This window comes from Solanum verrucosum, unplaced genomic scaffold (assembly GCF_900185275.1).
Source record: "Solanum verrucosum unplaced genomic scaffold, falcon-dt-bn FXZP01000194.1, whole genome shotgun sequence".
NCBI classification, from domain to species: Eukaryota; Viridiplantae; Streptophyta; class Magnoliopsida; order Solanales; family Solanaceae; genus Solanum; species Solanum verrucosum.
The window spans coordinates 1,748,718-1,763,648 of NW_026020416.1; positions in this window are offsets into that span (position 1 = coordinate 1,748,718).

Below are 14,931 nucleotides of genomic sequence, written 5' to 3' on the forward strand. Positions count from 1 at the left end.
GTTGTTCAAACCACGTCTAGTAAGAGTCTTGTTCATAAATGTGAAGCGCGCCACATTTATGAATAAGAGGCTATTAGATGCTTAGGAAACTTCACTTTTTCATTCTCTAAGTCGTGCCATAGAATTTAACTCTATAACATCTCTCTCCTACTCTTATCCGATGGCCTTTAGTATATGAGTACTCGAAGGACTCATGCTACAAGGAGAGAGGGAGATAAGGTTGGTTGTGATGCCAACTATGGCTATGTGACTAAATAGGACTTGATTTGCTAGATTTAGATGTCATCCTTAGAATGGATTGGTAGTATTATTGTTATGCTCTTATGTGATTGTAGAACCCGTATAGACAAATTCGTTAGTTCCCGAATGAGCCTATCTGAGAGTGGGAGGGGGAAAATCCATGCCATAAGTTTGGATTATGTTTTGTCTTAAAGTTGACTTTGAGGGTAGCATGTACCACCTAGTTAAGGTAGGGGAGAAGAGTTCAAGTGTGGACCAACTTCAAATAGTTAGTTATATTTTAAGATGGATCTTAAGTATGGTCATTTTGAATAGGGTGTTTAGATAATAGCTAGATATGATTGGTTGGTAGATCCCACCAAAGGTGATAATATGGGTTGAAATGGTTTAGCATTGTATTGATCCGACCTTAGTAGAATTTAAAGAGACACGAGGGTAGATGTTTGGCCAGCAAAAGGTTGATTTAATTGTGGTGAGAGTGATTACAAAATGAGGATTGTCCAAAGGCAAAGGCTATGAGAAGAGAGGGTAAGCAAGTTCCTCCTAATGGCTCTAGTATGTTCTTTATGCTTTATTAGATTCCGGTATTGCTTGTCTTTTGTGACTTGATAAGTTAGACCTTGAAGTTGTCTTTAGTATGAATGGGCTTCATTGTGGTTTTATGATATTGATAGTAGAACCCTACTTGGCCTTTTGAGTTTTTGGTAGGTTGAAAGGTTTGATGAATAGGTTGTGTAAGTAATGCCTAAATGTGTTGAGTGAGTAGACTCCTCTAAAAAGAGTAGTAGTGTAGTTCACCATGGTTTAGAATCATCTTGGGTGAAGGATGTGAAAGTTGAATGATAACTTGTTTCGACCTTAGAATTGAATGAAATGAGGCTTAAAAAGTCCGTATAGGCTTACTCCCAAAGGGGAGATGACATGCTTAGATAGCAAGGTTGTTGAGTGTTCTTGATGTTCATGATTTAGGTTGGCTTGAAATTCTTACCTTGAGAGGTGTAGCAAGTTTTGGGAAGTTTAGTCCTGATTTTGTAGGCTCATATGAGATCTTGAGTAATGTTGGTAAGGTTGCTTGTGAGCTAGAGTTGCTTAATGAAAACCTCTCTAATTTAGAAGTACCGATAGAGATCTTAGACTAGCAAGTTAAGAAATAGAAGAACAAGGAAGTTGCTTCCATGAAATTTTTAAGGAGTGGTCTTTTAGTAAGGGTTTTTGGTGAGGGTGCTACTTGGGAGGCCAAGGTCCAATAAGAAGTTCCGCTATCCTCATCCTTTTCCTTGTATTCCTCTTTTAGCATTAAGAAGATGAGTTCCTCATGATTTGCTTATTATGTGAAGTCATGTGTGGTTTGTATGTTTCCATGATTCCCTTATATGATGCATGTTCATGAAACCTTGTGTTTTGAAAGAAAATGAATTTTATGTGAATTGTTTTCCTCATGTTATAATGCATTGAGTACGAGTTGCCTATTTGACTTCATGAGATGAATATATAAGCATGCCTTAGTATGAAGTTGAGAGATTCATGTTTTTTTAAAAGTAAAATTTCATATGAGATCCATGAGAGTATGTTTAGCATGTCTAGGAGATGATAGTTCCTCCTTGAACATGAGTAGTTATCAGAATTTCTAGAATCATGGGTTGTTAGATGTAGCTCCTACTTCCTTATGTTGCATTAAGTATGTTTAGCTTGGAGATGAAGTTCCTCCTTCTGTTTATGTGCATTAGATGAGTTACATGCATGATGGGATGCTAGTCTAGAGTTGTTTCCTTTAAGAGGTGTTTAGAAATGTCATTCGTGGACGAATGATCCCAAGAGGGAGATATTGTAACACCCGAAAAACTAGTAGGTAAAACTAGAGATTTACGTGAGGGTTCTAGAGTTTGACTTGAGGATTAGAATCATTATTATGACTTCCCGTACTTAGAATGAAGGTTTTAGGGCTAGGGAATCAAGGTACGACCCCCAAAGGACCAACTGATATACCGTGAGTTTACGGTATTTCTAATATATTTCACTTACAAGTTGTGTGTGTCTAGGGCCTTTTTATATTGGTTTTTATGTGTTTTATCATGTTTTGCAGGAAAGGTGTTCAGGCACGGAAGTTTAGAGACAGCTGAAGGAAATGCAGAAAAAGGCATCCACGGAGGTCATCTACGGACCGTAGGTCCATTCACGGTCCGTAGGTGATGATCGTAGATCAGCAGGCATGGTGTTGAGGACAAATCAGGGAAATCTGACCAAGTGTGGAACCACGGTGCCCATTGACGGTCCGTAGATTGATCTACGGACCGTACTGTTGATCCGTAGAGTGAGACTGCGAGGGTTCCAGTACCTAATTTTTGAAGATTCTAAGTATGGAGCTACGGAAGGGATTGACGGACCGTAGGTCGATCTACGGTCCGTGCTGCTGGTCTGTCGTTTGCTTCAGAGAAGCTGATTGTTGGATGCTGAAATATTTTCTAAGTCCCGAGTGATGGAAGGGACTTATGGACCGTAGATCCATCGATGGTCCGTAAGTTAGTCTCGTGGATCGAAGACGCGTACCTGAACAAAACTTTCCTTAATTTGTTTCCTTTTTTATTTAGGATTTGTTTTCTATAAATAGGACATGTAAACCTCGTTTTTGGGGGTTAGACACTATTATTCTATTTTTGCTTTGTAACTTTGGAGATTAATTTGCAACCCTAGCAATTATTGATTTCCCAAGTTCGTTTTGAAGATTTTGGCTTTGCAATTCAAGTTAATTTTCTGGGTTTATTATTCTCTTTACGTAAGTTCATGATTTCTTCATCTACAATTATGAATTGTGTTCTTGCCAATATGAGTAACTAAATCCACAACTAGGGTTGTGGGAACCATGATCAATTAACAAAGTATGACTAGTAAATAAGCAATTCTTGACTAGTATTTTGCATGCATTGATAATTCTTTCGTTTAGAAGTCTTTTTAACGGTGGCCAATGTTAGAACTCGCCTTGTTACTACTTGCCGGACCAAGGAGGTAATTAACAAGAAAAGAATTATCAACATAGATTTATTGTGATACTATCTAATAGGCTAGTGTCGATTGGTGCGAAGTAATAACTAAGCCAAACATCGATTATGATGTCTAATATGAGGTAAAGGTAAGGGTTAGTAAATTATACACACGTAGCCGGACCAAGGTGCGGGTGAAATTCTCTAGATGCCGGACCAAGGATTTAGAGATACCTAACTTATCACTTTGCATGTAATACACTAGAAAATGATTGCTATTACTAGGATTACTGCGTTATGAGATTATGGGGAACACGTATACCCTAGTTATTTCTCTTATCTTGATAACAACCAAAGTTGAGTTTAATTATTGATTACTTATTAAGTTCTTACTATTTGTTTCACACAAGCACAACCCCCCTTTTTATTACCTGCTTCTGGAAATAATTTGACTAATTGAATATAATTGTTGGTTAAAAGTAAAGTCTAAACCATTTTCCTCGTGGGATCGATCTCAACCTACAAGTTGGGTTCTTTACTTGATAACGATCGTTTATGCTTCTGAAAGGAGGTGTAATTTGAGCGTATCAAATTTTGGCACCGCTGCCGGGGAACCAAGGTCGAAACTATGGAAATTACAACCGAGAGGGTCACTATGTCCGAGATGGGAACTTCAATCGCGACAACAACTACAACAGGAACAACTATGGCAACAGAAACGATCGGGTTGGACCCTATGTTCCCCCTCAAAATCGGGAATCTGGTGCTAGGGAAGTTGGAGGTATTATGACGCGTATTGAAGATATGCTGCAGAAGATGATGAGAAGGTTTGATGCGACTGATGAGAATGTGAAGGAGATGAGAAACGACTTATCTGGTATTGGTCAAAAGGTTGATGCCCATGCAGTGTCAATAAAGCATCTAGAGTAGCAGATGACGCAATTGTCTACTACAGTGAACCCGCGTCAACCTTGCACTCTTCTTAGCAACACCATCCAGAATCCAAAGAATGATGGCCATTGTATGACAATTACTACTCGAGGAGGTAAGCAAACCATAGATCCACCTATGCCGTCTGTGGAGGAAGTTGAGATTCGAAAAGAAGATGATGTGATAAAGGGTAGATTAGATGCTGAGAAAGCAACAGAGCAAGAGGTAGAGATACCTCAGAAAGTGGTTCCCATACCTAGACCTCCACCACCTTTTCCACAGAGGTTGGTGAAGAAGACTGAAGATGGTAAATATCGCAGGTTTATCACTATGTTGAAGCAGCTTTCTATCAATGTCCCTTTGATAGAAGCCTTGGAGCAAATGCTTGGATATGCAAAATTCATGAAAGATATGGTGACAAAGAAAAGGTCTGTGAGTTTCGAAGATGATGATAGATTGCAGCATTGTAGTGCTATTGCTACAAGATCTCTGGTGCAGAAGAAGGAAGACTCTGGTGCTTTCACGATCCCATGTACTATAGGGTTATTACACTTTGCTAAGGCATTGTGTGATCTTGGTGCTAGCATCAACCTCATGCCTTTATCTATTTACAAGAAGTTGGGTCTAGGGGATCCAAAGCCCACTGCAATGCGGTTACTGATGGCTGATCGGACTGTGAAGAGGCCCATAGGTGTGCTCCATGATGTGCTAGTGAAAGTAGAGTCTTTCATCTTTCCGGCGGATTTTGTGATCCTTGACTGTGAGGTTGATTTTGAGGTTCCCATCATCCTTGGGAGACCATTTCTTGCCACAGGGCGTGCGTTGGTTGATATGGAAAAAGGACAGATGAAGTTCAGACTGAACAATGAAGAAGCATTTTTCAATATCTGTAGATCCATGAAGCAGAATGGTGAGCTACAAACAGTATATGCTATAACTTACAGAGTGGAGAGTGGGTTAGAAGTGCAAATTGAAGAGCGATTAGGTGTTGAGGCACTAGCAGCAGTCATGATGAATTTTGGTAGTGATGGTATTGAAGAGTATGATGAGTTGGTAGCCGCACTTGATAAGTGTGAATACCGGTCCAAACTAAAGAAGTATGAGCTAGACATGAATAATCGCGAGTCCCCACCCACAAGACCATCTATTGTGGAGGCACCGAAATTGGAGCTTAAAGCTTTACCACCGCACTTGAGGTATGTATATTTAGGCGAAGAGAATACTTTGCCGGTCATCATTGCAGCAGATTTGAATGCAAGGCAAGTAGAGTGTTTGGTGACTGTATTAAAGAAGTTCAAGCGAGCGATTGGGTGGACTATTGCAGATATTATTGGGATCCCCCCCGGTATCTGTTCTCACAAAATCCAACTCATGCCAGATCATAAGCCCAGTGTTGAGCACCAGAGAAGATTAAATCCACCTATGCAAGAGGTAGTCAAAAAGGAGATCATCAAGTGGCTGGATGCAGGAGTTATTTATCCCATCTCAGATAGTAATTGGGTGTGTCCTGTGCAGTGTGTACCTAAAAAAGGTGGTATGACTGTGGTTCCAAAAGAAAGAAATGAGCTTGTTCCAATGAGGCCTGTCACTGGATGGAGAGTTTGCATGGATTACCGGAAGTTGAATGCGTGGACAGAGAAAGACCACTTTCCTATGCCATTCATGGACCAGATGTAGATAGACTTGCAGGCAAGGGTTGGTATTGTTTTCTTGATGGGTATTCGGGCTACAATCAAATTTCTATAGCTCCAGAAGACCAAGAGAAGACCACCTTCACTTGCCCATATGGGACTTTTATTTTTAAACGAATGCCATTCGGATTGTGCAATGTTCCAGCGACCTTCCAGAGATGTATGATGTCGATATTTTCTGATATGGTGGAGGACACTATTGAGGTGTTCATGGATGATTTTTCAGTGGTAGGTGATTAGTTTGATCACTGTCTAGAACATCTGGCCGAGGTGCTCAAAAGATGTGAAGACTGCAACTTGGTGCTGAATTGGGAGAAATGTCATTTCATGGTAAAAGAAGGTATAGTGTTGGGTCATCGAATTTCAGAGAAAGGTATTGAGGTTGATAGAGCTAAAGTCGAGGTAATAGAAAAGCTTCCACCACCCATCTCTGTAAAAGGTGTTAGAAGTTTTCTTGGGCATGTAGGTTTTTATAGGAGATTCATCAAAGATTTCTCAAAAATTGCACATCCCTTGTGCAAACTGCTCGAGAAGGAGAATAAGTTCTGTTTTGATGATGCTTGTCTTAGAGCATTTGGAGAGTTGAAGGAAAAGTTGGTTACAGCACCTATCATTATTTCACCAGATTGGGGACAACCGTTTGAGGTAATGTGTGATGCGAGTGGAGTGTCGCTTGGTGTAGTATTGGGTCAAAGGTGTGAGAAAATTCTTCACCCTATTTACTATGCTAGCAAAGCTCTGAATGTGGCCCAGAAGAATTATACAGTGACCGAACAAGAACTTCTTGCGGTGGTTTTTGCATTCGAAAAATTTCGTTCCTACTTGCTTGGTACTAAGGTCATCGTGCATACTGACCATTCTGCATTGAGGTATTTGATGGAGAAAAAGGATGCAAAACCACGATTAATTAGATGGGTATTGTTGCTGCAAGAGTTTGATTTTGTGGTAAAAGATAGAAAGGGAACCGAAAATCAAGTTGCCGACCACTTGTCCAGATTAGAGGAAGAGGCCATGCTAAAGCTTGGAGATAGGGCTGAAATTAATGATGCTTTTCCAGATGAACAAGTATTGACTGCTTCTAATGATTTGATTCCTTGGTTCGCAGACTTTGCAATTTATTTGGCAAGCGACATTGTGCCAGCCGATTTGTCTTTTCACCAAAGAAAGAAATTTATGCATGATGTGAAGAAATTCTTTTGGGATGAACCTTATTTGTATCGTAGTTGTGCTGATGGGATTATTCGTCGTTGTGTGCCTGTGGTTGAAATGTTGAGTGTACTTGAAGCATGCCATTCATCACCCGTTGGTGGGCATCATAGTGGTATTCGGACTGCACATAAGATTTTGCAGTGTGGATACTATTGGCCTACCATCCACCAAGATGCTCATGATTTTACCAAGTCTTGTGATCGTTGCCAAAGAGATGGAGGGATTTCAAAGAGGCAAGAGCTCTCTACGAATCCCATACTGGTGATCGAATTGTTTGATGTATGGGGCATTGATTTCATGGGCCCATTTGTGAGTTCATATGGGATGAAGTATATTCTGGTCGCGGTTGATTATGTATCGAAGTGGGTGGAAGCAGTAGCACTCCCCAACAACGAAGGTAAAAGTGTCACCGCATTCTTGAAAAAGAATATCTTCTCCAGATTTGGTACACCGAGGGCTATTATTAGCGATGGAGGCTCTCACTTTTGTAATAAGTTGTTCAAAACACTACTTGAGAAATATGGTGTACGTCACAATGTAGCCACTCCTTATCATCCACAGACTAGCGGTCAAGTTGAGGTGTCCAACAGAGAAATAAAGCAGATATTGGTGAAGACTGTGAACGCCAATCGAACGGATTGGTCAAGGAAGCTTGATGATGCTCTATGGGCATATCGCACTGCATACAAGACCCCCATAGGTATGTCGCCTTACCAACTTGTATATGGGAAGTCTTGTCATTTACCAGTAGAGCTAGAGCACAAGGCTATGTGGGCAATGACGAAGTTAAATTTGGATTGGGGCACTGCATCTAATCAAAGGATGAATGACTTGAACGTGCTTGATGAGTTTCGCCTAAAAGCTTATGAAAGTTCAGCCTTATACAAAGAGAAGATAAAGAGGTATCATGATCAAAGAATTGAAAAGCGAGAATTTGTGGTTGGTGATCGTGTGCTGCTATTCAACTCTAGGTTGCGCTTGTTTCCAGGCAAACTCAAGTCCAAGTGGACTGGGCCATTTTTGCTCACAAAAGTGCTCTCGCATGGAGCGGTTGAGCTTGAAAATAAGGATGGGACAAGGTTTGTGGTGAACGGGCAAAGGATCAAGATCTATCTGGGAAATGCTGAAACTGTGCAAGAAGTGATCGAGGCTTGCAATCTTGATGAAGTCTGAGTAATCAAGATACCTGCGTCGTGCCGCGACGTTAAATCAAGCGCTGCTTAGGAGGCAACCCAAGATGTAAAATCTAGCCAACAATAGGGTTCTGTTTTCCATTATGTAGTTTAGCTTTGTTTGATTACTTGCGTCTTTGTATCAATGTACGTAGGGGTTTCAGTATTTTAGTTCTTAGTGTTGGCTAGAAGTAATATAGGGTCCGTGTCTAAAAAGTGTCCAGAAAATGTAAAAAAATAGCCTATTGGTTGCTTCATGTGCAGGTACACCACGCAAGAAATCTGCAGAAAATGGTCTGGTGCAGAGGTCTACGGACCTCATTGACGGTCCGTCGATTGATCCACGGACCGTCAATGGTGTCCGTAGATCCCAGGTAAGTCCCTAAAATTGTCCTAGTATAATTGTGATCTACGGTCCCGATCTACGGACCGTAGATCGACTCACGGACCGTAGACGGGGTCTCGTGAGTCCAAACCCTATAGTTGACTGACCCGACCCGGACCCCCATTACTTAAAAATCCCATTGTTTCAAATCATTTCCCTTCCCTCCATTACTCCCAAAACCGTTTCACCCACTCCTTAAACTCCCCAAATCACTCCATAACCATCACATAATATCCTCCATTCCATATATTCCCAAAACCCCTTCCATACCATAATCAACCCACTCCATAATCTGACAAAAAGGGTCCGGTGTTTGGTCAGTGACGAAAAGGTGACTCCTTGGTCTTGCTAAATCATAGTATCATCACGCAATCACCCCACTCCTTGTTGCTTGTAAGGTAATAGACTTTCTCTTCACTTTGAATTTCGATTCATAGATTGAATATAGAGGGTCGGGAGTTGGGTCTTGACCTTGGGTAATTGTTAGATGAAATTGCATGATAAACTTGAATAGTACAATGCCCTTGGAACGATAGATAATGATTGTATAGCATTAATTGTAATGTGAGTTTATGTGATTGTAAATACTAAATGTTAGTTTCGACTTAGGGTTCCACATCTAGTCTAAATTGTTGGGTATAATAATCGGTCGGAATCTTAAGAATGACGAACTAGCATATTTTAAGTGTGTATATGCATGATTAGGTTGTGTTAATGTTGAAACCAAAAGCCAAAAATGTATGATACCTGGCACTGATGGCTTCCACGATACCCCGTCTATGGACCGTAGATCCATCTACGGACCGTAGATAAGGTTCGTCATTAGATGCACCTGTAAATTTTCACCAAGTGTAAAACCACGGAGGTGGACTACGGTCCGTAGATCCATCTACAGAACGTTTTGCACTTCCGTGGTTTCCATCTGCGACCTACATTTCAGGCCCCCTGATCCACGGAAGAGATCCACGGACCGTAGATCAGTCTACGGACCGTTGGTCTCCTCTGTGGATGACCACTGTAGCATCTGTCAAATTTTTTTTGTGAACTTAGTTTAGGGTCGTTACCAATTCTAAATAGTTTCTTTTGCTGCATATGGTTAGTTTTGGCACTAATATCGTTCCCGCAGGTACAATGGCACCTAAGAAGATGGTCACCTACTCAAAACGGGGCAAATCCAAATTGGTTGCCCCTAGCTTCCGGTTTATTGATGAGGACACCGAGAACGACTCTGACCCAGCATATGTGCCTCTCAACCCTAGGGCCTCTCGCACTGCACCCAGAAGCACCCCTTGGAAGGTGATCCCCGACGTAGTCACTATCTCCCAGTCTGATGAGGAGCACACACTAATCGGGTCACCAACTGGGGCTGCTTCCAGTTCAGAGGGACCTATGTCCGGATCGGAGTCTACCCATGCCTCAGGCTCCCAGTCTGGCCACTCTTCACACTCAGAGTCTGTCCATGCTACAGAGTCCAACGCCAAATCATCCACAGGGTCTGGAGAGAATGACCAAGCAGCCTCGTCTGATGAGGCAACTAGTTCAGAGGCCATTCCTGCACCAAGGAATGATAAACCCGCTCCGGTAGCAGGGGAGCTGAATAGGTGGTGTGTAGAGGGTCAATGGCAAATCTATCAGGATGCAAAGATGGTAAATGACAAACAAAAAATGGCCCGATTAATTCAAGAGGAGCGCAGAGTCCTCACGGGGAGCTTGCATACTGTACCAGATATTCACCGGCTATTCTGGCTCGAGACCCAAGGACGTATAGCGAGGAGATTGTCCGGGAGTTCTATGCTTCTTATGCTGCCACTCTCCGCGGGTCCATTTCCAAGCGGTCAAAGCCACTAGCTCAGTCCCCGCTCACTTCCACCTTGGTTCGAGGGTGTCCGGTGGACATATCACCCACCACCATTAGCCGTTTTCTCTATGGTCCTACCACGGGCCATTCTTGGTCTCCTAACACGTCGGAGTTTGATTACCGCTGGGACATCGTGCGGAGTGGCACTTTCCAGAGGAATGCTGAGCAGCAAGAGGCTGTGTTACTATGGCTGGCCAGGTACATTGCTGCAGATGGCGAGCTAGCTGAATGGGTCGCTTCTCCACGGTTGGGCATCCGATAGGCCATATTGAATTTTGTAGCAAAATTCTTCTGGCTGTTGGTACGCAATAAAGTGTCGCCCACAAAAGCTGACAATCAGGTCACTTGGGACAGAGCGGTGATGGTTGCTGCATTGGTGGCGGGAGTAGAGATCGACTTTGCCCGAATGCTGCTGGCAGAGATCCACGAGAGAGCTTTCAGGACCTCCACTACTTACCCTTTCCCCTGTATGATATTTCACTTGTGCAGGGACTCTGGAGTGCCGATCTGGCATTGTGACAGGCTAGTCCACCCTACAGGGGCATTGGACATCGACCTTATTCAGGATGACGCAAATGTGGCAGCACCTCGCAGAGAGCCCCAGATTGAGGTACCCCCATTGGGCTCCAATCTTGCAGACACTGTGGGGCAGACACAGGGCGGTGACCCCATTATCCCAGACCACACCGACACTGTCCCAGGCTCCTCTTCTCAGGCAGCTAGTGTTGCTCCTAGTTCTTCCCGGTCCACACCACAGTTAGGAGCGACGGTTGTCCCGATGGCTAGAGTACAAAAGTTAGATGCACAGATGGCCACACTGCTGCATCACATCCAACCTTGGATGCAAAAGTCGATTGCCGAGTCCGAGGCTAGAATGGAGCGCAGGATGGAGGGGATGATGGACCGTAAGGTCCTGGCGGTTAATAAGCGGCTTGACGCCTTTGAGTTGCGAGTCCTCAAGGGATCAGTTCCGGCTACAGACTTATCTGCTTTGCAGGCTGACATAGCCAGCCTCCGGACTGATGTTGATGCCATTCTTGTTGCACCTTTAGTTGAGACTCAGGCTGCCCCTACTGTGCTGGCTGATGATACAGTGTTAGATGCACTATTAAGTGGCATCGCCGAGGAGGGCCCTGCACCGACACATGCCAAGGGAAAGCGGCACCGCTCTCATCGCACGAAGGAAGAGAAAGCTCAGAAAAGACAGCGTCGGCAGGAGAAGGAGGCTAGGAGGGCTTCGATCGCAGACGAAGAGTTGCGCCAGCAGAGGGTGCGTGAGAGAGCTGCAGGGGCATCGAGCTCTGCCCCAGTTGCAGAGGATCAGCCTATTTTGAGAGGTGTTGCGAGCACCACTGATGGTGCGGAGAGTTTGATAGAGAGCACTACTGAGGGTGCTAGGATTGCTGAGGTGGGCACTACTGAGGGTGCCCCCACTGATGTTCCAGAGGGCTCCAGGAAACCGGACCCCCTGCTTGTTGATGATTCGCCGGCGCTTTGCGCCACAGGTTTGCTTTACTCAAATCCATTCACTTTTACTGTCTATGTATGCATTGTGGACAATTGCATCTATTTTTGTTGGGGGTGGGGTAAATGGATCGTGAGTGATAGGGTGAAGTCTGAGTAACCCAACACATGAATCCTCTTTTGGGGTTTTCTTGCCTGTGTTCTTTTACGCCAAGAGACTACTTAATTTTTGTTGAACCAGTATGTCTTAGGATTGTGTGTGTAGAAGCATGATACAGAATGAAGCATGATGGCTTAGGAAAAATGATACCCGTCAGATTCTGGGTTGTATGCTAGAAGTAGGCTACGATTTGTTGATTGTGTTGGCTCTGAGTATGACATACTAACAATTGACCTGATTGCATGATTAAACCTGAAACTTGAACTGGGTAATCTGATAATCTGATAATGAAACTATTTGCCAAGAGTGGGTGAGAAGCATTGACTGTTCAAACAGTTTTGTGCAAAGCTAGAACTTGCCCGGTTAGTCCTGCTAAGACAATTCAATCTAGAGGATAGGAAGTGATCATAGGTCGTTGTTCTGAAAAATCCACAAATTGCCTAGAAGGATTCAACCAAATGAAATAACTGTTCCCTTTGATCCAACTTTGAGCCTAAAAATAAACCATTTCTTTCTAAAACCCTGAACTCACTTTCCCATAATCTACTATGTTGGCCCCGGTCCCTCCTTGGACATGTGCACTTTGACTTAGGACAAAAACCTAAGTTGAGGGTGGCTAATGTAAAAAGTAACTTCAATCTTGGCCCTGACCTGACATCGGGTATTGTGCACCTCAACTAACGGAAAATCCATAAGTTGAGGGTGGCTATGAAAGAGGAAACTGAAAGAAAAATGGGGATGAAAAGGGTGAAAAAATAGAAAAAAAACAAATAGAGGAAACGTAAGGAAAAGATGTGAATTATTAAAAGAGAAAGGAGCAATAAAATAAAAGGAAATTGAGCTACAAAGTTTTAAGTCACATCTGTGGTTGAAGAAAATCAAGGGAAAGCGGTAAAGCAATAATATGACAAAAATAGGGCAAAAAGAGGTTAAAAGCCTAGTGTAATGACAAGGAGGGCAGAAAGTCACTAAACAGTACCCAAATGTACCACACCTGACCCTGAGCCTACGTTACAAGCCAATAAAGTCTTATAGTGATCATGGAGTCTAGTTTAAAGAGTCTGAGCAGTGAAAATAAGGGCAAGCTTATGGCAGTAAGCACTAACTGTATTTGAAATTACTTCTGAGCGTGAGTGTTGAATAAATCCTTGTACCATGAATGAAATTAATTTTTTGCGAAAAGAGGATTTCATTTGAAGTAAGGGCACTAGTTCCATTGTTGGAAAGTTGGTACCTGGGTGACAGTGAGAAGGTGTCTGTTATGTGTGAGTCGGTTGGTCTGTGTCATGATGTGATCCACATGAGTTGGCTTGTCAAGTCTAAGAGAACGAATGTGCACCCGAACAATGAGGAGGTAGAGAGCCATGGGATTGCTTGAGTTTAGAAATGCTTGATTCTATACAAGTGTCGTTTAGAGTTGTAGGGCGTCACTTGAGGACAAACAACGAATTTAAGTTGAGGGTGTTGATATACCGTGAGTTTACGGTATTTCTAATACATTTCACTTGCAAGTTGTGTGTGTCTAGGGCCTTTTTATATTGGTTTTTATGTGTTTTATCATGTTTTGCAGGAAAGGTGTTCAGGCGCGGAAGTTTAGAGACAACTGAAGGAAATGCAGAAAAAGGCATCCACGGAGGTCATCTATGGACCGTAGGTCCATTCACGGTCTGTAGGTGATGACCGTAGATCAGCAGGCATAATGTTGAGGACAAATCAGGGAAATCTGACCAAGTGTGGAACCACGGTGCCCATTGACGGTCCGTAGATTGATCTACGGACCGTACTGTTGATCCGTAGAGTGAGACTGCGAGGGTTCCAGTACCTGATTTTTGAAGATTCTAAGAATGGAGCTACAGAAGGGATTGACGGACCGTAGGTCGATCTACGGTCCGTGCTGCTGGTCCGTCGTTTGCTTCAGAGAAGCTGATTGTTGGATGCTGAAATATTTTCTAAGTCCCGAGTGACGGAAGGGACTTACGGACCGTAGATCCATCGACGGTCCGTAAGTTAGTCTCGTGGATCGAAGACGCGTACCTGAACAAAACTTTCCTTAATTTGTTTCCTTTTTTATTTAGGATTTGTTTTCTATAAATAGGACATGTAAACCTCATTTTTGGGGGGTTAGACACTATTATTCTATTTTTGCTTTGTAACTTTGGAGATTAATTTGCAACCCTAGCAATTATTGATTTCCCAAGTTCGTTTTGAAGATTTTGGCTTTGCAATTCAAGCGCCTTGTTACTACTTGCTGGACCAAGGAGGTAATTAACAAGAAAAGAATTATCAACATAGATTTAGTGTGATACTATCTAATAGGCTAGTGTCGATTGGTGCGAAGTAATAACTAAGCCAAACATCGATTATGATGTCTAATATGAGGTAAATGTAAGGGTTAGTAAATTATACACACGTAGCCGGACCAAGGTGCGGGTGAAATTCTCTAGATGTCGGACCAAGGATTTAGAGATACCTAACTTATCACTTTGCATGTAATACACTAGAAAATGATTGCTATTACTAGGATTACTGCGTTATGAGATTATGGGGAACACGTATACCCTAGTTATTTCTCTTATCTTGATAACAACCAAAGTTGAGTTTAATTATTGATTACTTATTAAGTTCTTACTATTTGTTTCACACAAGCACAACCCCCCTTTTTATTACTTGCTTCTGGAAATAATTTGACTAATTGAATATAATTGTTGGTTAAAAGTAAAGTCTAAAACATTTTTCTCGTGGGATCGATCTCAACCTACAAGTTGGGTTCTTTACTTGATAACGATCGCTTATGCTTCTGAAAGGAGGTGTAATTTGAGCGTATCACCAACCAAGGGTCCTTGA